General features: G+C 58.6%; 1 pseudogene; it reads right to left on the bottom strand.

Annotated features, from left to right (window-relative positions):
- Nucleotides 1-12227: 12227 nt before the first annotated feature.
- On the bottom strand, nucleotides 12228-26305 carry LOC142436078 (cytosolic phospholipase A2 beta-like; annotated as a pseudogene).
- Between the last annotated feature and the right edge of the window lie 931 nt (nucleotides 26306-27236).

Here is a 27236-nt window from a genome sequence, read left to right as displayed (position 1 = left end):
GGGGATCAAGGATGTAATGTCACACCGGAAGTTCTCAGCGCCCCAGCATGGTCTCTGGGCTTTCTGCCTCGGAAGCGCAGCAGCTGGCATGGCAGGAAGGTGAAGAGCTTCCCCAAGGATGACGCCTCCAAGCCGGTCCACCTGACGGCCTTCCTGGGCTACAAGGCCGGCATGACCCACATTGTGCGCGAGGTCGACAGGCCAGGCTCCAAGGTGAACAAGAAGGAAGTGGTGGAGGCCGTGACCATCATGGAGACCCTTCCCATGGTGGTGGTGGGCATCGTGGGCTATGTGGAGACACCTCGCGGCCTCCGGACCTTCAAGACGGTCTTTGCGGAACACATCAGTGATGACGAGTGCAAGCGGCGGTTCTACAAGAACTGGCACAAGTCGAAGAAGAAGGCTTTCACCAAGTACTGCAAGAAGTGGCAGGATGACGAGGGTAAGAAGCAGCTCGAGAAAGACTTTAGCAGCATGAAGAAGTCCTGCCCGGTCATGCGCGCCATCGCCCACACCCAGAAGCGCCTGCTCCTCCTGCGCCAGGAAAAGGCGCACCTGATGGAGATGCAGGTGAACGGGGGCTCGTTCCGTGGCTGAGAAGCTGGACTGGGCCCGAGAGAAGCTGGTGCCAGTGAACCAGGTGTTCGGGCAGGATGAAATGATCGACGTCATGGGGGTGACCAAGGGCAAAGGCTACAAAGGGGTCACCAGTCGTTGGCACACCAAGAAGCTGCCCCGAAAGACCCACCGAGGGTTGCACAAGGTGGCTTGTATCGGGGCCTGGCATCCCGCCCGTGTGGCCTTCTCGATGGCCCGCGCTGTGCAGAAAGGCTACCACCACTGCACAGAGATCCAAAAGAAGATCTATAAGATTGGCCAGGGCTACTTCGTCAAGGACGGCAAGCTTATCCAACAACGCCTCCACTGACTAAGATCTCTCTGACAAGAGCATCAACCCCCTGGGCGACTTTGTCCACTACGGGGAAGTGATCAATGACTTTGTCATGCTCAAGGGCTGCATGGTGGGCACCAAGAAGCGAGTGCTCACTCTGCACCAGTCCCTGCTGGTGCAGAACAAGCGCCGTGCCCTGGAGAAGATCGACCTCAAGTTCATCGACACCACCTCCAAGTTGGGCCATGGCCGTTTCCAGACCGTGGAAGAGAAAAAAGCTTTCATGGGACCACTCAAGAAAGACCGGATTGCCAAGGAGGAAGGCGCATAACAGATGGTACAGCTGGTGGGATCAGAATAAAGACTTCTTTTTCAGTGGGGGGAAAAAAACTGTGGTACATACATACAATGGAGTACTACGCATCGCTAAAAAGTAGTGATGAAAGTTTGAAGCACATCACTGCATGGGAAGAACTGGAGGAAAGCATGCTAAGCGAAGTAAACCAAGCACAAAATGACAAGAACACATTGAGTCCACGGAGGTAAGCTTTAAAAACAATGCAAAAGGGACATAGGGGAAAAGCTACTGTATGAACATTCCTGGGGTGAGGACCAGGTAATATGGCAGGGACCAGACCAAATTCAGGGATACACATGGTAGACAGATAAAAAGAGGCGGGGAAAGGAAAAGTAATAATAATAATAATAAATAAATGGGTAGCGGGGTCACAGGGCACTAACCCGCCCAAGGGTGCCACCGTGAACCCCCTATATCTCCGATCTGCCTGCCTCTGTGCCTTGGCCTGTGCTCACCCTTTCTCTACTTGGCTCGGTCCTACACCTGTTCTTTTGTGTCTGGCTTATGTCCTTACCAGCAGCCCTGCTGGCGTAGTGGTTACAAATTAGACTGTGATCTGCAAGACCGGCAGTTCAAGTCCACTAGCTGCGCCTTGTGAGAAAGATGAAGCTTTCTATGTCTGTAAAAGAGTTACCATCCCCGGAACCCAAGGGGGCAGTTCCACTCTGCTCTTTAGGGTCACCATGAGACAGAGTTGACTGGATGGCAGTGAGTTGCGAATTTTATTTATTTCATTCCCAGCATGTCTTTCCAAGGTTCATTTGTGACCTGACATTTATCCCCCTATTTTAATGAAAGGACACCACTCCATTCTAGAACTCGAACTCACTGACTTGGTCCATCCATCTGTCCACGTACTCAAAGGCGGCTTCCAGCTTTGGCTTTCGTAACTATAATGCAGTGATGTCCATAACTTAAAAGAAAGCGTTTTGACATGATGTTTTTAGGGGACACAGTGAGACCAGAGCATTTGTCCCTGCCGGTGAAGGGACTAGAGGTCAATCCTTTTTTTCCCCTTCTTTTTTAAGTGTCTCTATTCCCATCTATTCCCATCTATTAAGTGTCTCTATTCCCATCTATTAAGTGTCTCTATTCCCATCAGGACTGTATATGGTTTCTCTCCTTGAAACCAAATAATCCATTGTTGTGCCCATTACATAGAGCGGGGCACGAAGCTTACAAGCTAGTGCCCAGAACCTACAGCCACAAGGCTGGTGGCTGGAGGAGGTCTGTGTGCCCACTGTGGCTGCAGGAGGGACAGAGGGGCCTGCAGGGGGGGGCACTGGGCCTCAGAGACCTTCCAGGCGAGGCTACAGGAACTGCAGCAGCTCTGGGGCGAGCTGAGGGCCAACTGTAGGAGGAAAGAGGCCACGCTCCAGGAGGCCTGCAAGGTAGGACTGTGCACGCCCTGGGCCAGGTTGGATGGGACCCCAGGTTGCCCAGTGCCCACTGCTCACCCCACGTCCTGCCCCAGGCCCTGCGTACGGGGGAGCATCTGGGAGCTGGAGAGCTGGCTGCATCCTGTGGAGGGGGAGCTGCGAGTCCCTGGCAGTGGATAGGATTGTCCTGGGGTGGATGAGCTCCTGGGGGCACAGGCAGATGTGGAGGCAGCAGTGGCTGAGCATGCTCAAAGGGCACGGAGCCTGCTGGCCCGGGCCTGGGCCTTCATTCCTGAAGGGCTCAGCCTCAACGTGGAGGATCCTGCCCTGCTGCTGCCTCAGAAGTAGATCTGCCTGTGCCCCCTCCTCCTTCCCTGCAGGAATCCCACCCCTGTCCCCAGCACACCCACTCCCAGCGCTCCTGTGACCAGCATGAGGAGCTCACCTTAAGACTGTCAACCCTGCACCACCATCACCCCCTGACCCCCCCCACCCCCAACCCTCACCCCCACCCCCCGCACTGACAGCAAGCTAGAGAGCCTGCGGGAGCCCTGAGGCCCGGAGCCTCCTTTCCCAGTTCTTTAGGGACACTGATGAGGAACTGGCCTGGGTGCAGGAAAAACTGGCCCTGGCCACAGCCAAGGACAACGGCCAGAGTCTGAGCGAGGTGCAGCACCTGCAGCAGCAGCACCAGGTGCCAGCCCACCCCAGGATCAGAGGGGAGGGTGTCTGCCCCAGCAGGGGGCAAGCACAGGGCCCTGAGTGACCACTGGAGACTACAAGAAGACACAATATGGGGCCCAAGGAGGAGCTTCTGCCTCAGCAGGCTTTGGGACATCCTGGGCTCTTTGCTGACCATGGAGACAGGGTCCATGTCTATGGGGCCCCATAAGGCTTCAAGGGAGTCTCCCAAGGAATGGCCTGTTCACATAGCAGCCCTGGAGACCTTGCGTACTCCACAGAACTTGGAGCAAGAGCTGCACAGCCGGTCCTGGCCAGGATGGTGGAGGACACAGGACACAAGCTGCAGGCTGGCACTTTGCCACCCAAGAGGTGGCAGCTGAGGTGCAGCAGCTGGAGAGCGCTATGCGCTGCCTGTGCGCAGAGGCATAGCAAAGGAGGCTGAGGCTACAGCAGGCTCAGGAGGCCCAGCAGCTGCAGATAGATAGAGGTGAGGGGCACGAAAAGTGGGGGTCTGCCCGGTGTCCAGGGCTCAAGGGGACTCCTATGGGGGACCCAGACTCTCGATGTGCCTAGCAACTCCTCTAAGCGCTCTCTTGTTCCAAGGCCTCTCTTCCACACGTGTCCAGAGATGAGACCCACTGGGTCCTTTAGCTTTGCTTTCCTACTGAGGCAGAATGAACCCAATGGCAGTGGGTGTGGGGGTGTCTCCTAAGCCGGTGGCTCTTCTCAGTCGGTTATTGCATTCGAATGTCCTGGAACTTTGAAAAGATATGGACATGCAGCCTCCAATCCAGACAAAATCTGGATCTACAGGGGTGGGGCCTAGGCAGAAGCACCTTTTAAAGCTCTCCTGCCAACCCCGCGGGGAGGAGGCAGCACACCCAGGTCCAGTGGGGAAACAGATAAGCCACTCTGGACAACCGTCTGGCCGGAACCACCGTGTTCTTGTGACATGGGAGAACTTCGTGGGAAAGGGAAAAGAAAAGGCCACAGGGCTGCAGGGGACCTCGGGGAAGGAGCTGTCTTGCTTCCTGAGAACCAAGACTGCCTTCAGAGTAAACTGTGGGAAATAAAAAAGAAACAGGGGGCGGGCTTCTAAAGAGCAGCCAGGTGGGCCGGTGCACTCCTTCTCAAGGCTGCAAACCCAGGCTGGAGGCCATGGCCCACCCGGCTGTCACGCCAGCTCCTGGAGGCAGAATCCTGGCTGGCAGAGCAGGGCTGTGCCCTGGACGGCATGAACACGGGCCTTGTGCACCCTGATGCCATGGTTGGAGGCCACCCAGAGTGAGCTGAAAGGGTTCTGCGGGCACCTGGAGGATTTGCAGAACTCAGACAGGTTGGCAGGGGGTGGGAAATCTAGGGAGCAGGGGGTGGGCAGCCAGAGAGGAGAGGGCAGCAATCCCCTGTGACTTTCCTGATGCAGCCCCACAGTGCTGTCCAGCTGTGGGCGGTGAGGGAGGTCCACGCAGTACGACTATGGGCAGCGGAGGCCCAGGGGTAGTGCCAACTGGAGGGAGAAGCCCTGCTCCTCCACGCCTGGCTGTACAGCAAGGTGGCCACTGCCGACTCCCAGGACTGTGGGCAGGACCTTGAGGGTGTGGAAGTGAAAGTGGATGGAGGAACGGAGGGTAGGGTAGATGCTGGGTGGGCTGAGGGGGCAGGAGATGCTCTGCGGAGTTCTAGAACCAGGGCTGAGGGATGTGGGAGCTGTTGGGGCCAGCTGGCCCTTTCGTGAGTTTTAGGAGCTGCCTGAACCCTATCCACATTGACCCTCTCCAGCCCCACCTTTGCAGATGCTGGAACAGAAGTTCAAGGTCTTCCGGGAGAAAGGGCAGAGTGTGGGGCTGCCAGGGTGCAGGCTCTGAGGGAGCTGGCAGGTGCCCTGGAACTCGACTCCCCCAGCTCCATGGCCCAGAGTCAAGTCCACAGGAGCTGGGTTGAGGCCACATGGGTGAGGCTGGACAAGGCAATGAAAGCCCGCACAGAGGTGGGTGCCTAGAAGGACAGGCCAGCGACAGCCAAGGGGCTCGGGACACAGGGGCCTACCCCAGATGTGTGTGCGTGTGTGTGCGTGTGTGTGTGTGCTCATGTGTAGGGGTGGGCATGTGGGTGTGTGCATGCGTACTTCTGTGTGTATTCTCGTGTGTGCATGTGTGTATGAAGGGGCATGGCTGACTCCGGCTCCCAGCATCAATCAGCCTTCCCCGTCCAACCACGCTCCTTCCTGCCCCCAGTTTGGAGTCCTTCAGCGCAGGTCACCCCTTGTGGCAGGAGCACGAAGTGGACTCTCCCAATGCTCCCTGAGCACGGGCCGCAGTTTCGTTGGGGGCACAGGCCCTGCTGGTCTTCTTGCTGACCGCCACTCTTAGAGCTCCCTGCCTCCCCTCACCACACCCTCCTTTCTCGGGATCTGGTGTCTCAGTGCACTGAGCACCTGACAGGTCCTGCAACCGAAATCCTGGGGCTGGGTGGCCCCGGGGCCAGCCCTTTCCACACTGACTGTTGGAGGTGCTACAGGCAGACCCCCTGACAGGCAGCCCACTCGCTCCCTGAGCTGCCGTCCTCATGTGCTCAGGGCTCCCCATCTTTTTGCCTTCCACCCAACATGCGTGTCAAGACCCTTTCCTCCCTCGAGCCCTGCCTGTGGCCCCCGGGCCTCATCAGGAACCTGCTGTGATCAGAGGAAACCATCTTCTAACCACCAAAGGGCCAGAAGGCACGAATGTACAGCGATGATAATAGGTAAAGGTCACGGTAAAGTCACAGAGGACAGGAAAGACAGGGGCGAGAGAATACAATACAGAGTCAGACATGTTTTATTAGGCATTCTCACTTCAGCTCCTCTTGATGGACCACGTGGAACTGGGAGAAGTGGAAACTTTGCTATCTTGGGACGTGTATAGGGAGCCTGTAGACACACCTCTTCAGTAGTGACATGGGTCACAAGGTGGGTGGTATCTATCGTAAGGCCCCTGTACTTGAGCTCACCAAGGTGAGGAAAGCATTGGGGGAAGCTACAAAGGGGGCTGGGTGTCACGGTGAGAAGAGAGGGCAAAAGGATCATATCTGCTTCTACACAGAGATACAATCAGCCATGTGCTCACGTTAAGGCAGCCTAGCTGTTAACGGAGAATCCGTGAGAATGATTTTTAAAGTAGGATAATGTACTTGGACTTTACCTCTAACTTACCAAAGTAGAGGCTTTCCTACGGTGGAACACCAGCTTTCCAGATTCTCACTGTTATAAGTTAGGGAATAGAGTCTTCGTCCTATTTCCCTCCGTGTTAACGCCCCACAAATCCCCAAGCCACAGTCTTTGCTCAAAAGGATGTGGCCCTGTTCTCAGGGAGAAAGTTGCTGGCCCTCCTTCCCGCTGTGCCCTCGAGTTCCACAAGGCGGCGCTCGAGCTGTGGGGCCACATGCAGAAGGTGGTCCTGGTGGAGGGTGCTGTCCTTGGCCACTACCTGGCGTCTGTGGAGGTCCTGCAGCGCCAGCACCGCCTCTTGCAGGGAGGGCCCCAGTCCCTCCCCCTCCTCCGCGTGAACCCCTCTTTGTAGGCAATGGATGGATGAGGAGCCCTCGCCCCCAGCTGACCTCAGGCAGGACTGCAGCCTGCCCCTGCCCCCTCTGCGATGGGGGGTGACGAGCCTGGGCTTGACCTAGGCTGGGGTACAGCCAGGATGGCCTGCAGAGTCCTGGGTGGAGAAGCATTCAGCCTGCTCTTTGCCAGCTGCAGAGGGAGCTGGTGGCTGTGGACGAGGTGGTGGTTCAGATGGGGATGGAGGCCATTCAGGTACACCCTGCGGTCCAGGAGGGCCTGGCCGGGCAGCTGGCTGAGGTGCAGGAGGCCTGGGCCACCTGGACATGAAGTCCTGGGAGCAGGGCCAGCAGCTGGAGTGGGCAGCCCATGGCCATGCCTTCCTCAGGCACTGCCAGGAACTGCTGTATGTGCCACCCCACCTGGATGGGGGCTCGCTCTGTTCCATGCAGGTGGGGGCACTCAGCTCTTCCCTGCTTCCTCCCTTTTCTGCCCTCCTGGCCCTAAGACCTGTTCCCATGCCCTGTCCCCCACCCAGCACTCGGGCTCAAGAGAAGCAGGCGCTAGTCTATATCCTCAGAAGGGCCAGCTGGGGCCAAGGAGACACTGGGGCAGGAGCTCTGCCTGAGAGCCCAGGCAGTGCGGCCGGCGGGGTAGCAGCTGTTGGACACCAGCCACGTCATAGCCCCAGAGATGTGCGCGCTGAGGGCTAATGTCAGGGTGGTGCGTGGCCAGAGCCCCCTTTCCTGCTTCTCCCTGCTCCACGGTAACCCAGTCCTGCCCCACCCAGGCCACACCCTGCGCCCCTCCCAACAGCCCTCTGCCCCCCAGGTCACAGCGTCTCCAGGAGCTGAACAGGCAGCTGCAGGAGCTCCGGACGACCTGGGCCCTTCACCAGGAGCACTGCCTGGTGAGCCAGGACCAGGAGGAGCTTCGGGGAATGCTGGGTCAGGCTGAGGTCTGGCCGGCCTCCTGAGAGGACCTCCTGCTAGACCCTGACTGTGGGGTGAGCAGGGATCCACCCCTTAGAGGGCCACATGCCTGGCACCAGGACTTGGAAAGGCAGCTGGCGGCCCAGGAGGAGAAGCTCACCCAGCTCCAGATGTAGGTGAGGGTGTGGAGGGCGGGACTGAGGAGGGGTCGAGGGGCCTCAACCTGCGGTGGAGTCCCCAGAGCATTGATCCGCCCTGAGGGGCACCCCTTCGAGGAAACAGCCGCAGGGTCCTGTCCTCCGTGGGCAGTCTGGCTCTGTGGGGTCCATCACAGCTTCTTCTGCCCAACTGCTCCCTCCCCTCCTCCTCCTGGTTTCCCCCTCTGAGAGCTGCCCCCAGAGCAAGCCCTGTGGGACACAGAGGGTCACTATGGGTGGAAACCAATCAATAATCTCATGGGTGCAGAGCACACTCTGAGGAACACAGGGGAGGTGACACTAGCTACAGAGAATCTGAGTGGAGCGTGGGTTTGTAATCCTTGTGTAGGCTGGGGGCGGGTTGATATCACAGGATCCTGTGGGACTGAAAGTGAGGACCTGAGGGTGGATGGGCAGAGGGAGTGCCCCATCCTCTGAGGCAGGAAGGTGGTCAGCTAGGGTGAGCACGGAGGAAGATGAGCAGGGGCTCTGCAGTCACACAAATGTCACCTAAGAATCTCACTTTAGTATAAAATGTTTGTCTCCATTGCAAAGCCACCTCTAGCAACTAGGATCCCCTCTCTCCCCATCTGGAGCAGACGAGTGAAGAAAATCAAAAACTGAAGCAAAGCAGTCAACAGGACTAACGGACCACCAACACCACAGCCCTCCATCCTTGTCCTGGAGACCAGGAGAGTTAGATGGTGCCCAGCCACCGCCTCAAACTGCTCTGGTTGAGCTCAAACTGGCAACTTGTGCACAGCTTGAAAGCCAATGGAAGTCGACTTCATGAAGAGAGGGCATTACAAGTTTGACAGGGACTACTGGATCCCCGAACCAGGGCCCTTCAAATCCAAAACAGAGCCCAGCTCCGGGAATCACCCCTGCCCAAGCAACAGTCGAGCTGATAAAGTGAACGCATGGCACCTGTGAGGCACTTGCTTCCCAGAGCAAAGGGGAGCATTTGCCCTCAAAATTCAGGAGGGAGGGAGGGGCCAGGGAGGAGGTAAGAAGAGTGCTGTGTTATATTATGAGGGCTGCAAACAAAATGTGTAGAAATTGTTAAACTGCTCTGCATGTTTCCACTTAAAACAAAACCCTCTATATTAAAATTCATATATATATGTGCATTATATGTGTATATATATATATATATTAGTCAAACCCAAGGTCAGAAAAAGGCATGCCCCGGGCTGCTGCTCGTGGCAAGGTCAGTGGTGTGAAACCCATCAGAAAGACGCGGCTCGGTTGTCTGCTCCCGTAGTGACAGCCTCAGAGAGCCGCAGGGGCCGTCGTGTGCTGTCCTACAGGGCCTCGATGATAGAAATCGACTCGATGGCAATGATTTGAGTGCTTTGAAGGTCAGAAACTGTAGACAGTGATCTATAAACGTCCTTCTCTCCTGTAAGGTGTCTGTAACACAATCAAAGGAAAACAATCGGTCTGCACTCCAGATCTTCAATGGGACCATTTCCAGGGAGCCTGGCCACACACTGCCAGGCTGTGCCTTCTCAGATCCGCTGGCACTGCTAGGAAGGTTGTGGGCCCTGCAGGGGTGGGGGACTCTCCAGCCTGCTCCCCAGCAATAGAGGCACTAGGCCAAGACTGGAAGAGCCCCGGCGGGGGGAGAGTGGGGAGGTTGAGGCAATCACTGTGCCCTGCTTCTGACACTCTTCATGTGGCTGCTATGGTCACCCTTGACCTCAGGGAAGGCCAAGGGTCACCAGGGCAGAAAACACTTCCTTTTTATGGTGAGGGCCATATCAGGTCTCAACTCCACTGCTAATTAGATGTGGTCTCTAGCAAGTAACCCAGCCTCTCGGTGCACCCAGTTTCCCCAGTGCTATCTGGAGTCCCCAGAAGGGCCAGGTACAGCGAGGCTGCTTGCAGCTGGGCCAGAACCAGCAGCTGCCCTCATCGTGCCCTGAAGCCAGAAGCCCAGAACTCAAAGGCTGAGCTTTGCTGAAGGTCGTCCGACAGGGCCTCTCAGCTTAAGTAAGCTGTCCCAAGCTCCAGGCTGCACAAGTTGCTCCCTGGAACACGTGGTCCGGGCCCCCAATGTGGGCACACAGAAAGCCAGTTCACCTCTCAGGACAGTGGTGGTGTGACTGGATGTGGACACGCCCGCATCGCCCGCTCGGGGCTCCTGGAGCAGGGTCCCCATCTGCTCTGCACCTCCCGCACCAGACGCCCACTGCCCTGGGACTAAGAGAAGCCTCACCCCCACCCGCCAGGGCAACCCATGGTCCCCAGGCAGCTTCTGGACCATGTCACTCCCTTCCCCAGACTTGATGGCTGTCCCACCCACGGGCTCAGCCCTCTGTACTCATGCCTGTCCATGTGTGCATGTGTGTTTGCGGGCGCACCTGTGATAGATGTTCACGTGTTTTTGGTAGATGCGTGTCCATCGGTGTGGTGTGTGTTCATCCAGGTGTGTTTATGGTATACATGCCTGTGGTATGTCCATCCATGTGTGTGTGTCTGTGTGGTGTGCGTCCATGGGCACACACACACATCTGCAGACCCGTGCGATCCTTCAGCTTCCTGCTGCTGGCTGGTCTGCAGAGAAGAGCAGGCCCTCTCGGAACGCCTTGCCTACTGGAGCAGCACGGGGTTAGGGCAGCCTCTCTTGGCATAGTCCCAGCAAGCTTGCCTGGACTTGGCCTCCTGCAACTGTGCCCTTTGGCCTGCCTTCTCCTCTTCCCTCTCCAAACCAACCTCGGCTCATGGGCAGCCTGCTGCCTCCCCGTCCCTTGCTGTCACAGTCCCCTGCAGCTCTCCCAAGGCACAGGCCCCGTCGCCCTCCAAGGGGAGAAGAGAATCTAGTCAGGGGTCAGAAGGTGGAGGCAGAGAAGGCAGGGCAGGGCAAGGCTCTCTCTCTCTCTCTCACATGTGCAAGCAGGAGCCCCTGTTCCCCCCTACTCCCACCCCCCAGAATGTGCAGCACCCCTGAGCCCACCACCCTCCACCAGTGGAGACATCCTGGGGCACCATCTCCGCTGTAATTGCCCACCTCCACGCACTCTCCCATGGGGTCCAGTTCATGAATGGGATGAATGGCTGGGGTGAAGCCTCATCCTGGACACAGGGGTACTGAGCAGTCACTCCTGCCCTGACTCTCACTCTGTGCCCAACCTGGGAGTCACTCAGCCATGCATTGGGGGGAAGGGGGAAGGGGAGTGTCATGGGAATCCACGTGGTTACCAATGCTAGAGGAACGTGGGGTATTGTCAGGGAGGTGGTGGTGGGGCAGGTGTGACCCAGGGACCCAACATTAATTCACTGGGCCTCGCTGCTCCTCCACAGGGGTGGGTGGGGCCAGAAGTGACCCTGGGGCTGTAGGTGAGTGGGTGGGCCCAGAAGTGACCCTGGGGCTGTAGGTGAGGACGTGCTCCATCCAGGTCACCACATGGAACCAGCCACAGACTGCCCATGCAGGCTCGCCACAGTCTAGCCAGGCCAGCACGCAGCACCCTGGGAACGGGCAGCTCCTGGTAAGGGGCAGCCCTTCCGAGGTCACACCTTCCTAGGCTCTTCCTCAAGGTGCTCTGACCCCCACCCGGCAAAGAGGGCAGCTACTGGCTGTGAGGGTGGGGCAGGGGTGCCCGAAGCAGACACCTCCTACGGGGCTTCCTGCTGGGAAAGGGTGGCACAGCACCAAGAGGCTGGCAACTCTTTGCGGGGCCAGGGAGATGTGTCCTTGTCTTGTTTCCTAAACTGGTCTTTGATGGTGGTACCAAAGGTCTCCCCATTCGTAGCAGCAATGACATCCTCAGACCGTTGGTGGGACGAGTCATATAATGTGTGCAGCCCCCGAGTCCCTGCGTACAGCATTCAGAGCAGCAGGGCGGGGGAGCCTGGGACCCTCCCCCCAGTGCCAGCACTCTACACCGGGCCCAGCCACCCCGAACCCCTACCCCACCCCATTTACACCCCGGCTGCCACAGCACCTCTGCACCCCACCTCTCCCGGGGCTTGGAGAAGAGGCCCACTGTGGCCTGCTCCAGGGGCCCAGGGCCCACGACCAGAGCAGCTGCTGAGCTGTGGCAAGCCCGTAGTCACAGCTTCAGTTCACAGTGCAGATGGCCCTCTGTGAGGTGCTGGCAGCTCCTGCCCCGTCTGGGGTACCAGGGCATACACCCAAGGCTAGGAAGGGTGCTGCTGGGGCCAACCAGGCCCTCCGAGGCCCCAGAACACTGGGGGATGGCTCTCTGAGGCTGAGGCATGGTGTCACTCGGGGCGGGCTGTCAGTGCTGCCTCCTCTTCCGCACGGCCTCGTGCAGGGCAGCCGGCAGCCGCTCCTGGTTGTTGCAGATGTTGTAGTGGGCCAGGCCCAGAAGCTTGTCCAAGTCCTCTTGGCTATAGGTCACTTTCGAGTAGTGGTAGGGGGAGTCAGACGGAGACAGGTTCACCCGGCCGGCCTCCTGCTCCTCGGGTGTCCTAGGGACCCCTGTGCAGAGAGCACATCGTGGGCATGGAGGGGCAGGGTGCTGGGGTGGAGGGAGGGTCTGCTGGGTCGGGGAGGCTGGGACACCAGGAAGGGGGTGGCGGCAAGCTGGCTCACCAGGGGCTGAGTGGTCCCGGAAGGAGTCGTTGACCAGGGGGAAGTGCAGAATGACTGGGGCCTCAGGCCGGCCGGGATCAGAGAACTTGTGGCACTCCCGAGGCTGGCGCTCCTCATCGAGGCTGGGAGAGATGGGCGGGAACGGGATGCCCTGCTCTTGGCACATGCGGCCCACCAGCTGCAGCTGCCTTGGGCTCCCTTGGTCCTGGACACTGACGTCACATAGGACCAAGCATCAATCGGAGTGGACAGCCATTCCACAGCCCCTCAGAGCTACACCAAACGGACTGTAGCCATCACTGAGGCCAGCCATGAAGGGCACACACCTCTCACTAAATTAACACAGAAACTAAACGCTGAGGTGTCGACGGCCTGCAACCAGCCGGGGTGCAGGTGCAGCCAACCAGATTCACCATCATATCCTCTCCCCATTGCGGAGAAAGCCCCCTGATGGAGCGTGAATGAAACCCCAGTTCTTTTCACAGGGAGTGCTGGTGGTGAAACAGTTATGTGCTGGGCGAGGTTCTGCAGGTTCAGCACTGGGAAACCACCCGCTGCTCCATGGAGAGAGGGCCGAGCACCACGTTCCTGAACTTGTGCCTCCACGTTGGTAGCCACAGACTCTCCCTTAACAGCCATGCTGCCTTCAAGTGAGCACATGGCTGGTCTGATCTCCCTACAGAGGCAGACATCCTCTGGCTCTCTCTTCCTGCTGTCGCCCAGCCCCCCTCTCAGCTTCCCCCAATGCAGCTGTTAGGCTTCCTCACTTGTGAACTCAGCATTACTGTCGATCCCACCCACCTTGTGGCGTATGTAACTACTGAATATGCATGTCTTAAGGCTACCTGTAACTACCCCAAGTTAATACAGATGCTCTCTCTTCCCCCACTTCCTCGTGGTCCATCAAGAGGAGCTGAGGTGAGCATGCTATCATAAAACGTGCCCGACTCCTTTATTGTACTCTCGCTCCCCTATCTCTCCTAGCCTCTATGACTTTACTAGACCTTTACTATTTTATCGCCATACAATTGTGCCTACTGACCCATTGGTTGTTAGAGGCTGATTTCCTGTGACAAACTGCTCCGTGGGCATTTTTACTCCCGTAAGCAGTTCGATCTCGGAAACACACCAAGGGGGACCCGGTGAGTCAGCATGGACTCCATGGTGGGGATCCTGGTTTGGTTCTTTTGACATGGTGTGGTGGTTAGATATTATGTCCACTTGGACCTGCGTGAAAGTGCAGGGGTGGAGTCCCACCTGTCACTCAGGTGGAAGCCTGGTGATCCCTCCTTGGAAGGAAGGGGAGATGCTATGAGCCTCTTCCTCCTCGCTGGGATTCTGTCTCCAGGGACGGCCCCATGGGGCCACCAGCCTGGAGAGCCGCCGACTCGGCCGTGTTCACGCCAGCCTGGGCATTATCTGCCTGCAGCTACACAGAGGCTGAGGAAGGTTCTGACTAGCATGGTCTTGAATCACACTGGGCTGGGATGCCTTGCTGATCTAAAATGACTTCTTGATCTAAAGCTCTTTCTTTCTACACAAAGGAGTGTTGCTGCTTTTGTTTCTCTGGACAGCTCAGCCCATAGCATGTGGGTCCCTGTCTCATAGGGTTGGGAGGAAGCCAGCAAGGCACACACTGTGAAGCCGCCCTAGCATCCTCGGGTGCCACTCATCAGCTCCCCCACCTGAAAGGTGGCATTTAAGTTGTAGTCCAGCGACAGGATGAGGTCCACGTCCCGGGTGGGCTGCAGGAGGGGCGGGCAGCTGGTGTTGACAAAGTAGCCCACGTCCAGCAGGCACAGGCGGGGCTCCCCAGGGGTCAGCTGGTTAGGGAGTCCATCCAGTTTGGTGTCTGGAGAAGTGGGCGGGGTGGGAGGGCAGCCTTGAGCACGGGTGCTGAGGACACCACGCTTGCTCCCCTGGTCAGTGGCAGTCACTGGCTGCTCCTGGAAAAAGACTCCACCCTCAGGCCCCACCCACCTGGCCCCAGCCCTGAAGCAACCTCCAGCCCCAGCTGAAGGAGAAAGCAGGAAACTCTACTTCCCACATCCCGTGGGGCCACACATGGAAGGCCTGGAGCCAAGGGGTGAGGTGAGGGGCCCAGGAGGGGCCTGGAGCCAAGGCCCACAGCTCTGGGAAGACATCAGGGGGCTGGACCCCGGTGGGAGAAGCTACCTTTCCAGGAGGAGAAGTGAGGGTGCTGGAAATAGTCTTTGTGGAACTGGAGACCACGCAGAAAGTTGTGGGTGGCCTGGGCAAGCGGACGCCACGCCAGGAGGCCAGAGAACAACTCCCCGATCCTCCCAGCCAGGCTGGGTGGCACTTCCATCTTCAGCACTGGGACCTGCTCCTTGTCTGCACAGCCAGGGAGTGGGGCGTGGGTGCTAGCCCAGTCTGAGGGCAGTGACCCCGGAGAGGGAAAGAGCTGAGACCAGTGCCCCCACCACCACACACACACAGAGCTGGGAGTCACATGCCCACCCCCAGCACCAGCCCCGGAGCCTGGGCACCTACCCAAGCTGGTCAGGGTCTGAGCCCAGCGATCCCAGAACGGACTGGGCTCCGAGGACCAGTATAAGCTGTCTTGGAGGCTGGCTGCATATAGGTTGGTCCAGATACCTGGGAGCGCAGACACAAGGGGACGAGAGCCCCCATTCCTGTCACAGCCTGACCCTTCCCTGCTGCCCGCCTCAGTGATGGGGCTCCCCCAGAAACATCCTCCCCTCCCCCATTCTCTCTCCAAGACCCCCTCACCTTCCAGGAAGCAGATGCGGGACTCAGGCATCCTCTTCATCAGCCGCCCCATGAAGAACTCGGAGCCGAAGAGCTCGGAGGGGATGAAGGCACCTTACTTGGAGAAACCGAGCTCGTAGGGGGAGAAATCACACCACTCTGCGGTGGGAAGGGACCGCTGTTGGCCACCACCCTCCTGCCCACCCGAACCCACGCAGGGCAGCCACAAAGGACGGGGCGACTCCCCTCCAGTCCAAGTGACTCTGGGGTCATGGGTGTCTGGATTCACTCGGGTCCCGGACCAGAGTGTAAGGAGAAGGGCATGAAAAACTGCCTCCCCACACCATCCCAACCACCCCTTCCCCGACCCCTGGCCGCCCGGGGCCTCAACCAGCTGCCTCGACCTGCCTCCAAATTCAAAGGTGGACAGGCCGTGCCCCTTAGTGTTGAGGGCATAGTACATGGGGAGAGGTTTCTGGCCGTGCCTCAGAGCCTGTCGCTGCTCCGAGAGCTTGTGGACATCAGGCTGTAGGGAGATAACTCCGTGTAAACCCATTGCTGCCTGGTCTCTGGAGATCTCCCCTCGCCCTGCTACCCAGCAGGGCTGCCTCCAGGTCCAGGCCCGTCCCCATGGGCCGCCCTTCTGTACCCCATCATGTCGCATGGCCTCATTGATGAGGTCCCAGAGGTTGGTGAAGCAGGCCGGGTGTCCCAGGCGAGCGCGCTCCTCCAGCTCCTGGTAGTACCATTGCAGCTGGCTGGGAGCCAACACGCCCAGCTTGTTCTTGGTCACCTGCGTCTTCAGCAGTACGGTGGCGCCCCCCAGGTCCTTCTGCGACCACTCTGGATCCTTGTAGAGGTTTTCTAAGGTCCTAGGCAAAGCCAGAGGTCGGGGGCAGACAGGTTCCTCTAAGAGTCCCCCGAGACCTCACACCCCTTCGGACCTTCTCTCCCAGGGCAGCAGCCCGCAGGTGCCTTCCAGCTTCATGGAGACAGCCGAAGCCCATGGGGCACCTTGGGCATATCGCACCTGCCACCTGCCTCCTCGCAGACCTTCCAATCTAGTCAGGGAGGCCAAGGGGGCACTGGAGAAGCCTTACCACAGGCACCCCTGCCTCTGCCCACTCACCCCCAGATCCCACACTCAGCCTGCTCACCAAGTGGAGCCTGAGGCCCCTGTGATGTAGAAGACGCAGTCCAAGAGGCCCAGCTCCCTGAGGCCGGTCAGCTGCCCATACAGGGAAGTCATTGCCCGGACCCCTCCACCAGTAGCCATGATTGCCACCACTGGGACCTGGAAGGGCAGAGTACAGCTGGGCTCAAGGGAGGCCCTGCGGGGACTTCCAGTTGGTGGAGGGGAGGTCAGGGTGCGCCGGGCAGTAAAAACCACAGGAGGATGACACAGCAAGTCAAGTGGCCACTCAGTCCCCTGCCCCTGGCCCCACCACCAAGTTAGCGTAGGTCAGAGTCTGGTGGGGACCCATGGAGCAGGTCTGAGTCAGAGCAGCTGAGGAGAGTCATGTCAGGATAACCTCCTTCAGCAGGGTGGGTCCTTTCGGGTTTTGAAAACTCCAGGGAGCGTACAGGCCACAGGCCTTATCTCCCCATCCCCAGCCTGGGGAGTACGGCGGTCACTTCTTAAAAGACACAGGCTCACCTCAAAACCCCTAAATCAGCGTCCCTCTCCCCTTGCAAGGAGCTCATTTCCTTAGGAGCCAGCCCAACCAGCAGAGAGGCCTGGCCAGATGTCCACCGAGTTGTCTGAGAGGCCCAGTCTTAAAAGCAGCTCCAGGTCACGGGCCAACGCACAGAGAAGGGTAGCTACCCCTGGTGGGGCCCGTGGTTCTGACACTGCTCAGCCGCATTGGGCCCAAGATAACATCAAGAAAGCTCCGGGAAGTACAAGGGGGGTAGGTGGGCAGACGAGAGGCAAACACAAGTCCGCCTTACAACCAACCCTGGTCGGGCAATGGAAGTGTGGAGGCCCACTCAGCTCAACACTCGGCCTGAGACCCCCACACTCCTGCCCAGCCCGACAGACCTCGTCCTCCTGCAGGTCTCCCTCCAGCTGCAGGGCCTGCTGCAGGGCCTTGGCCACCACCTGCTCAGGAAGGCCTGCTCCTCAGCACACAGCTCGAAGCCCAGGCGCACGGCCAGCTCCCCTGGTCTGGGGGTGGGGTGGGGGGATGGACGGACAGTGAGGCAGTGCTCATCCTCGTCAGAAAAAGAGAACACTGGGCCCATCTCCCTGCAAGATCCACGTCCATCTCTTCTCTCCCTTCAGCCTGCGTGCTGAAGCTTGGAGAGTGAGGGGGGGATGGTGGGCCCAGAGCCACACAAACACGCCCGGCATGACAGCAAGGCCAGCCGGCAGATGAGGGTGTCCCTGTGGCCAAAGGTGGCCCTGAGTCTCAGCTTCTCCCTCCCCTGCAACGCTGGACCAGGGCTACACTGGGGAGGGGGCACGGGGGCTGAGAAGGAACAAAGGCCTTTAAGTTGGGGCTGCTTATGCTCCCAGACACCGAGGGCCAGCAAAAGTTCTTGAAGGCCCAGCCACGTTGCTTCCACCCAAAAGGTTGCTTCCTTCTGGTCTTTGTGCTCCTCAAACCAGGCGTGTTACTCTCCTCAGCCCCCACCTCTCTCCCACCCAGTGAGGCCACACGCAGACTACAAGGCTGAGGAAGGACCCTCTCTGCTCTGAGCACCTTCCCAAGACTGGGAGCTCCCTGCTGCAGCCACCCGCTTGCTTCCGGTCCTCCAGGCCACCCAGCTGCACGTAGCGCCCTCCCTCCCCCGGCTGCTCTCCCCCAGCCCAGCCTCTCACCTGTCTTCTTTTCTCAGCTCCACCTTCATCAGAGGCTCCTGCAAACCAGCAAAACACCACTCAGAAAGGCTGGCACCTCCACCCCAACTTCGGCCCTGGGATGCCCCAGTCATCTCCACAGGGATGCACCCCCACAGCCCAGCCCAGGGGCTTGGCCCAAAAGAAAAGGGAGAGAAGGAGTCACCCCCTGCCACCACCCCCGCACTGGCCTGAGGCCCTGTCCCACCCCCACATCAAGGTCTCTTCCTCTGAGTGAAGAGTACCTGGGACGTAGGGAAGACCAGCCTCACGAGCTGGTCTGATGGCAGGGCCCTGAGTGGCACCTTCAGTTGCTCCTGGCGGGCGTTCTGCAAGGGGACTAAAACTGTACACTTACCCGAGTCTCAGAGCAGGGGTACCACCCGGCCCTGTGGGCCTGAATTCCAGGGGGTCAGTGGGGGGGGCACCCTACCTGCAGGTGGATACTCAGCTCCTGCTCCCAGCAGGTGGGGAAGTGGAAACGGAAGGAGTCACTGCCTACGGTGGCCTCCTGAGATCCCTCGTAGGATCCGGGGACCACAAGCTGATCTTTTCCCTTTGACTCTGGAGAAAGGAACCGAGGTAGGGGTGGGAGGGGGTTCCCTGCCCGTGAGGTGTCTCCCGCCCCTGTGGCTGGCAGAGGCTGGGAGGAGTTACCCCCAGCCCAGCCCCCTCAGAGCAGGGTCATGGGAAAAGACCAGGTCTTGGTAAGCCCGGGCAGTTTCACCCCCAGCCCCTAGCCTTCGGAGGCTAAAGGTGGCTGGCAGCTTCTTCCAGGATGGGCAGCTGAGGAAGGGGGAAGACATAGGCTGAGGGCCAGGGCTGTCCTGGTGACCTGGGAGACTCACCCTTCTGGTCCCCGGCCTCCTTCAGCCGCACATGCAAGCGGGAAAGCTCACGGGCCTGTGTTGGGAAGAGAAGATTCATATGCCGCCCCTCCCACGCAAGGACACCTCACCACTACCCTTTCCCCTGCAGCCCGCGGTTCCTGCTCCTCAGTCCCATGTCCTCTGGAAATCATAGCCCCTCCAACTTTGCTCTTTCCTGGTCCAGACAGACTTGCAGCCAGGAGGGCAGGTGAGCAGATGGCCTGAGGGAGGGTGTGTCACTCACCACTACAATCCCAAAGCACTACTATGATCCCAAATCACTACTGTGATCCCAAATCACTACTATGATCCCAAATCACTACTATGATCATAAAGCACTACTATGATCCCAAAGCACTACTATGATCACAAAGCACTACTATGATCCCAAAGCACTACTATGATCATAAAGCACTACTATGATCACAAATCACTACTATGATCCCAAAGCACTACTGTGATCCCAAATCACTACTATGATCCCAAATCACTACTATGATCATAAAGCACTACTATGATCCCAAAGCACTACTATGATCACAAAGCACTACTATGATCACAAAGCACTACTATGATCATAAAGCACTACTATGATCACAAATCACTACTATGATCCCAAAGCACTACTATGATCACAAAGCACTACTATGATCCCAAATCACTACTATGATCACAAAGCACTACTATGATCACAAAGCACTACTATGATCCCAAAGCACTACTATGATCCCAAAACACTACTATGATCCCAAATCACTACTATGATCACACAGCACTACTATGATCCCGAATCACTACTATGATCCCGAATTAGTACCATGATCCTAAGTCACCATTACCATCCCAAGTCACCACTATGATCCCGAATCACTACTATGATCCTGAATCAATCACTACAATGATCTGACTCACCACTAGGACACCGTTGCTGGTGAGCTGCTCTGCACAGTCTGTCCTGGGAAAAGCCATGAGCGGGGGTCAGGTTCTTGCCCCCAAGGAAGCCTAGGCAGTCCTTCCAACCACAGAGGGTCCCCGGGGAAGGACACCAGCCCTGAGCGCACGAGGCTCTCTCCTTCCAGAAGGGACAGATTTGACCCAGAGCCCCTCTCCCTACCTCGCAACCCCCAACTCCCCTGACCCCCGCAACCCCCAACTCACACACTCCGCAGGCGGAATTCAACGTCAAACCGCTCCCCACCCTGAAAAAGCAAGTTATACAGGTAAGACGTGTGCATGTATGTGGGCATGCATGTGAGTGGTTGTGTGCACATGTGAGTGTGTGTGCATGTGTATCCACATGGCTGTGCATGTGTGAGTGTGACAGTGGTTGAGTGCGTGTGCTTGCTTGTGAGTGTACCTGTGTATGTGTGTGAGGCTGTGTGTGGGTGTGAATGTGAGTGTGAGTGTGTGTGTCAGTGTGGGTATGTGCAGATTCCAACCCAGATGCCAGCCAGGGGTGCCAATGCGGGGAGGGCTGCTGTCCATAATGTGGCCCCGAGGAGGGGGCCGCTCCTCGGGAAGCAGGTCCTGGTTGACAAGGGCCTCGGGCACCAGGGAAACCTGACCTCATGGTCTGTAAACAAGTTCTTTGAAGAGGGCATTTAAGCAGCATCCCGTTGGTGGTACCGAGGGTGGCCGCCCATGTGGAGTCTTGCCTGCAGGCTCAGCAAGAAGCTCTGGCGCCGGAACTCCCCAGGCAGCAGAGTGCCCACGTCAAACAGCACTGACAGCATGGGGACGTCGCTGGTCAGCAGGTCCTGGTCAAAGACTTTCAGCTCCACCATGTTCTGGAAGGGGAGCAGCGGGACAGGGCCATGGGGTGGGGGGTGGTGTGGGGGTGGCGCTGGGGGTACGCAGGACTGGGCTGAGGCAGGCCCACCTTGATCTGGCTGTGCACCCGGAAGTGGAAGCTCTGGTTCCAGACAGGGTTTCTGCAGTTGTTGACCGTGCGCGTCTGGAGCCGGTGGTTGCAGGCCGTGGGCAGCCACAGGGTCACATAGAATTCACGGTGGGTCACTTGGAGGAGAAGAAATGAGGGCCAATTCTCCCCCAAGCCACGCAGAGTTCACCACCAGAGGGATCCCTGGGGACGCACCAAGCCCCACCCTCCATCACCAGCCCTTGCCCATCACTCTTTGCAGCCCCTCCTCCCAGGACCTCGCAGGCCCAGCCCTCCTGCCACCTCCCACCGTCCATGCCCTGCTCCAATTGCAACCTCAGTTCCCTTCTCTCTCGGTCAACTCACCCACGTCCCTGGCAGGCAGGCTGTGGGCCTGCAGCACAAGAATGGTGAGCAGGCAGGTCCCGGGCAACTTGGCCTGCAGAGCAGCGGGGAGGGGACAAGCTTGCTGTGGGATGACATGACCAAAGGCCGCAGGCGATGGAAGGGAGGTTGGGGCACCTGTGAGGGCTCACCCTGCACCAACAGGGCCAAGGCCACCCAGAACCCCGAGTCTAGAAGAGACAGGGCACGTCCATAGGAACTTACACAATGCCCATGACAGGTCTGTCCCAAGGGCTATCCATACATTAACTCAGCCGACTACTACGCTGCCTCACGAGGAGGTGGAGGCATGGAGAGGTGACCCAGCAACTGGCCGGAGACCCAGAGGCAGGATCGCTGTGCTCTCCGCTTCCCTCTCCTGGAACCAGCAGGCTCCCATCTTGCCACCTGTCTGCCCCAGCCCATGCCCTCGCTTACAAAGCTCTGGGTGGGCATACAGAAGGGCATGGAGGGAGCGGCCTGCTAGGACTATGCTCCTGCTTGCTCACTCGCTCCTCCCTGTGCATCCCACCCCTGGTCAGGGGGAAGTTCTGGAAGCCACCTCTGTGCTGGGGCAGGTGGGAGGTTACCAGGCCAGGCAGCCCATGGGCGCCAAGCCCTGCGCCCTCCAGGTTCTCCGAGGGCAGAGGAACAAAGGACCCCAGGACTCCATCCCAAACCACCCCGGGCTCTGGGCTGAAGCCCTGCCAGGTGCGCTGGGGCCAGGGAGCGTGTGTCAGCACACCCTTTCACTGGCCTCCCAGCTGTCGTTGGAAGTCCCAGCTGCATGCACCCAGGGGTTCCTGGCAGAGGAAGAACCCGGGAAAGTCACCCATCTCATCAGTCTCAGGCCCCGACAGCCCAGGCAACTGACTCAGAGGGAGCAGGGGAGCAGCCAGGAGCCTCTCCCTGCCTAGAAGCTCTGTGGATCCGCAGCCCAGCCATGCCCCTACCAAAAGCTGGCAAACACGCCCCCTACACCTGAAGACCACCGTGGCCACAGCCCTCCAGAGAAAGCATTAGCTAGGACTCAGGTGGGGAGCAAGGGTCAGAGTGGGCTCCAGTGCCACGCCAGTCTTACCAGAGCCATGAGGCTGGGGGTCCCAGGCGGGGCGAGCAAAGGCAGCAGTAGCCACTGGGCCGAGGACTGTGGGGTTTTAAGCCAAAATCCAAGTATGTCCCAACTGGCCTCCCTAGCCCCTCCCACCTGCATCTTCCGCTCCGCCCAAGCCCCACACCCTGTCCAAGAAATGTGGCACCTCAGCCTATACTGGGGCTACTGACACCCTCCCATGGGCTCAAGGTCCCCCACCCCTGCTGGGTTCCTGGAAAACCCACTGCCCCCAGCAGACACCACCTGGGCCTGCCCAGCTGGGTCCTGCTTCCAGGACAGCTCACCAACCACCCGTGTGAGCAGGACAGGAAGGTATGGCTTGGAGGGGCCACAGGTCTGGGCAGCCGCCAGAGGTAGGGCAAGGGCAGAGTCCCCACCAACAAGGCTTGTAGCAACATCCAGGTACCAGAAGGACAGGAATGCCCAGTCTCCACTGAAGCAGACCCGGAGGAGGGGTGTATCCGGAGCCTATCATCACAGCAGGGGAGTGGCTGTTACTAAAAACAGCTCTTCAAAGCCAGGGCCTGGGCCACCTGGGTCCCCAGAGATGGCCAGGACTGGAGCTCCAGGTGGGCACCCAGGGGAAGGGGGCTCATCTCCCCTTTTGTGGGGGCAGCATGAGAAAGCCAGTTCCTTCTGCAGAGGAGCAGCCCAGGGGTGGGGGTGGGGCAGTTTATGTCCCCTGGTCCCTGTGCTGGTTAGGAGACACAGGCTCGTCCCCAGGCCACCAACCCCATCGCGAAGCAAACCAGAGTCCCAGTCAATGAGCCCTGGCAGAGAGTTAAAACAGGGTTGGCCTGCCGGCCAGACCGGAGTACAAGCTGTGGTCCCTGGACAGACAGGGAGCTAGCTCCTCTCTCTGACATTTCCATCTGAACCCTCCCCGCCCTCCTGGAGACACAGAAATCCACAAGGGGCAGGTACCACATGGAGCCTCCCCGGCTTTATTGAGCATGTCTTTCGAGCGAGCGAGCGGGCCCTTACAGAAACCCTCTCCAGGCCCCAGGGCAGCCAGAAAGGTAGGGACCATCATTATGTCCACTTCACAGCTTTACAGAGGAGGGAGGACGCCGCAGCTGGCCTCCACCCACGGGGCTGCTTCACCTGCGTGGCAGCTTTCTGGGAACCCTGACCTAGACACCTGCCTGGCACTTCCTGGTCCTCCTCCTATCACCCACGATAGTCTCCAGGATCGGTCCCAACCCAAACGGGGTTCTGGGTCAGACAGATTGCAGGGTGTCTCTGTGGGGAACTATCTGGAGGGGCCAGAGTGCCCCCTGAGCTGTGGGGGGGCACGTTCCCTGGGGGCTCCACTAGTCCAGGCCTGAGGCCTTGGTGAGGGTGTCGAGCAGTTGGAAGTAACTGTACTTGAGGTCATACTCCATGTCGTACCAGAAGTTCACTGTGGGGAGAGCAAGCACAGGAGTGGGTGGCCCAGCTCTGACCCAGAGCCTCCCCAGCCCACCCGCTGGCCGAGGCCAGCAGCTCCTCACCAGCAATGCAGCCCTGGGACTGCTGCACGTGGTGGAACCACAAGGCCGGCAGGTAGAGCATCTCGCCGGCCTGCATGGTGCAACGGAGGGCCTGGGCCCCACGGTACTGTGGGTACCGGGACAGATCTGGTGTCAAGGGATCCAGTGGAAGCCAGGGCACCTGGGGACGGAGCAGGACCGGGGAACTCGGCCTTTGGCCTTGCCAACGGTAAGGGCCAAAGGTCCCCCTCCATCCGCCCTGGGAAACCAGCCCCAGAAGGTGGGACCTTACGGAGGAAGGGGCCACCTTCCCAGGACTTTTGGGGCCCACTTGCTCCTCGGAGATGGATGAGCTTGCCCCTCCCTGAGGCCCAGGGCCAAGATGGACACCTTCTCCATGGCCTCTTCATCCACCACCTCAAAGGTGCCCGCCTCAGTGAGTCGGTAGGTTGCTGGGGTGTACAGCTCTGATGCCAGAGAAAAAGGGGGAGCTCAGCAAAGAGAGCTCCCAGCCCCTCACACCTCCTCCCAGCCTCTCCTGTTGGCTGCCTGGCCCCAGGGACACAGGCAGGGAAGCCTCGCTACCCTTCCTCTGGTTTGGGGCCCATGCGTAAGGCAGGTCCCAGCCCTACCATAGGGGATGAAGGGTCGATCGCTGGGCGGGTGAAACAGGAAATGTTTCTCTCCAGAGAGGACACAGTAGAGGTTTTCGTAGTGGTCCTTGTGCACTGCCAACACAAAGAAGGTCCTGGGCAGATTTGGCGGAGCAGGGCACATGAGAGGCAGAACCTGCCCACCCAGAGCCTTGCGCCTCAAGACAGCCAGGGGTGTAAAAACGAGAAAGTCCTGCGAATAAAGATTTCAACCTTCCATCCAAAGTGTCCCCTGATGTCTCCTTTACGCCCAGTACTAGTTCAACTTAGCCAGTAAAGGATCTCCATCCCTCTGCCATGAGCATGGTGCTCTTTTAAACTCCATCCGGGCTCAGACTGAAAACAGCCTCTTCAAAGAACAGCCAGGATCCTGGAGGACAATGAATTTATAAGGGGGAGGGGGAATCCCATTATTTTCTACACAGTTTCTGAAGCCCCCTCATTTCCCTCAGGGAGAAGAACTCGGGAAGGGAGGGTGAGAACGTTTGAACCAACTAGAGGGACTGAATCAATGTCACTGAGCTGTCAGCGTAGAAGCTTGGTGTGTGCTTTTGCTCTGTGTATTCTCAACGACATAGTCAAACCAGACTCCAGGAGATGCCCAGGGGGGGTCTGGGGTGGAGGGCATTCCAGATCCCAGCCACCAGGGACTTGGCACTCACCACACGCCCCATGCGGGTCATCTCTCCAAAGAGGTAAATATCCACGCATAGGGTTCTCCCAAGTTCACCTCCGGGGCCAACGTGCCCTCTGAGAGATGTCTAGTGCGCCCCCACACCAAAGTCATCCCACCCACCACGCTGCAACGCCGCTCCTCCTATGTTCGCAGAATTGTAGACCGACCCTCCAGGCCAGCCTCCCACCCTTGGCCCCATCCTGGCTCCTCCCTGTCCCTGCATCCCAGAGACACCTACAGGACATCACTGCGGCCGCCTCCCCCAGCCAGAAGTTCACCGCGTCTGGCATCTTCCCTGCAGGACAGAGGAGGAGAGTTAGGAGTGGTTGTCCCCTGCAGGTCGGGTCTGGGATAACACCCAACAGGATGTGGGCAGGGGTACTGCATGCGAGCGAGGGGCATCACAGGGAAAAGTGGCGAAGAGGCCATGGTTTGGAGGGCTTGGGGAGTGGGCCCAACCCCCCACAGGCAAAAGTTAGAGCACTAATCCTTTGCAGTTGGTCAACAGTCAAGGCTTCCAGGGCGGCAGGGCCTGACCCTGGCCATGGGGTGGTGGGTGTGGGCCAAGACAATCAATGTCACCGAGCTGTCAGTGTAGAAGCTTGGTGTGTGCTTCTGCTGTGTATTCTCAACGACTGCCCTCTGCCCCAGTCGCCCCCTCTCACCCAGAGCCTCGGAGGCCCAGGGCACGTGGGGCTCCAAGTCGGGCAGCAGCTGGGGCAGCTGGGTAAGCAGGTTAGAGCACTGCTTCTGCACGTAGAGCACGCCAGGGTGCCGGGCCCTGCCCTCCAGGACGTCCAACACACCTCACAGGGGCAGCAGGCGCTCGGCTGGCATCACGAAGTGGTCTCCGCGCACGGAATCAGCATAGCCATCTGGGGTCACCACTACGCTCATCTCCGTGGCACCCACCGTGGCCCTAGGGGAAGGGACTCTAAGAGCATGCCCACATGCCACAAGACAGCTCGCCCATCACCCTAGCCCAGCCCAGGGCTGCACCCACCTCAGATAGGGGAGCGACCACTTCTGCAGGGCATTGTGCATGATGCAGGGCCTGCTGGGGAAGACCCAGTCCCGGTAGAAGTGCAGTGGCATCGGGGCCTCACCCAGGTAGGGCACGGTTGGAGGCACGCCAAGCTCTTAAGTGGGGTGGGAGGTAGATGTTGACATAAACAGCACCCAGCCACTTACGGATGAGATGCCCTCTCTGGGCAGGCCACAGGGTATCACTGGGCAGTGCTCACTGGGGAGGGACCAAGAGACTCTGGACCACCAGAAATAGAAGGGGATTTTCAAGGAGGAGGCTGCCGCACGCCTACTCCAGGAGGGGCCACACAGCCCAAGAGCAGGTGAGCAACATACTCTGGTGTCAACTTGTGGAGGGGTGGAGTCTAAGCTGTCATTCAGGTTGCAGCTTGATGACCTCATTTGGAGGTGCCCACGGAAATCAATAGCTCCCTTCCTGTGAGACATTCCTGCTGACAAGACACACAGAGCTACACTAGAGCCCTGGAGCCGCAGGGCTCACTTGGAGACCCCTGCTAGCGCTGGGATGCCTCCACCACCACTGGGTCCACAAGGCTTTCCACCCACTGGCCTGTGATCTTCCTGCATCAGCATCATTGCTTGTGTTTCATGAGTAGGAAGAGGGATTTATAGACTGGTATCGGACATATGGGCTAATATCAGACTTAAGGACTTGATCTGGACTGGGCTGGGATGTTTTCATAATGTACAATTTTTCTTTGATATAAAGTTCTCTTTTAAAACACATATAAGTGTCTATGAATTTGTTTCTCTGGTCAACTGGAGCTAACACAGCGGGACTCCTGCTTGGCCCAAACCCCAGTCCTCCCTGGGGCCAGACCCTTGGTTAGCTTCCCTAGCTGCGGTGGTGGACCTCTAGCGAAGTATAGAAAAGCAGCCTCAGGCACCACGCAGGGAGCTCCCCGTGGCTGGGGGCAGCAAGATGAAGGAAGAATGCCTTCCAACTGTGAATATTCACTGAATATTTTGGAATGTGCTCAGCCCTTGGTTTGGCCAGTGTGAATGGATCCTTTCAAGATGCTG

This window comes from Tenrec ecaudatus, unplaced genomic scaffold (genome assembly GCF_050624435.1).
Source record: "Tenrec ecaudatus isolate mTenEca1 unplaced genomic scaffold, mTenEca1.hap1 Scaffold_1476, whole genome shotgun sequence".
Taxonomy (NCBI): domain Eukaryota; kingdom Metazoa; phylum Chordata; class Mammalia; order Afrosoricida; family Tenrecidae; genus Tenrec; species Tenrec ecaudatus.
The sequence above is the reverse complement of the archived record's forward strand: the minus strand, read 5'-3'. Positions and strand labels throughout refer to the sequence as shown.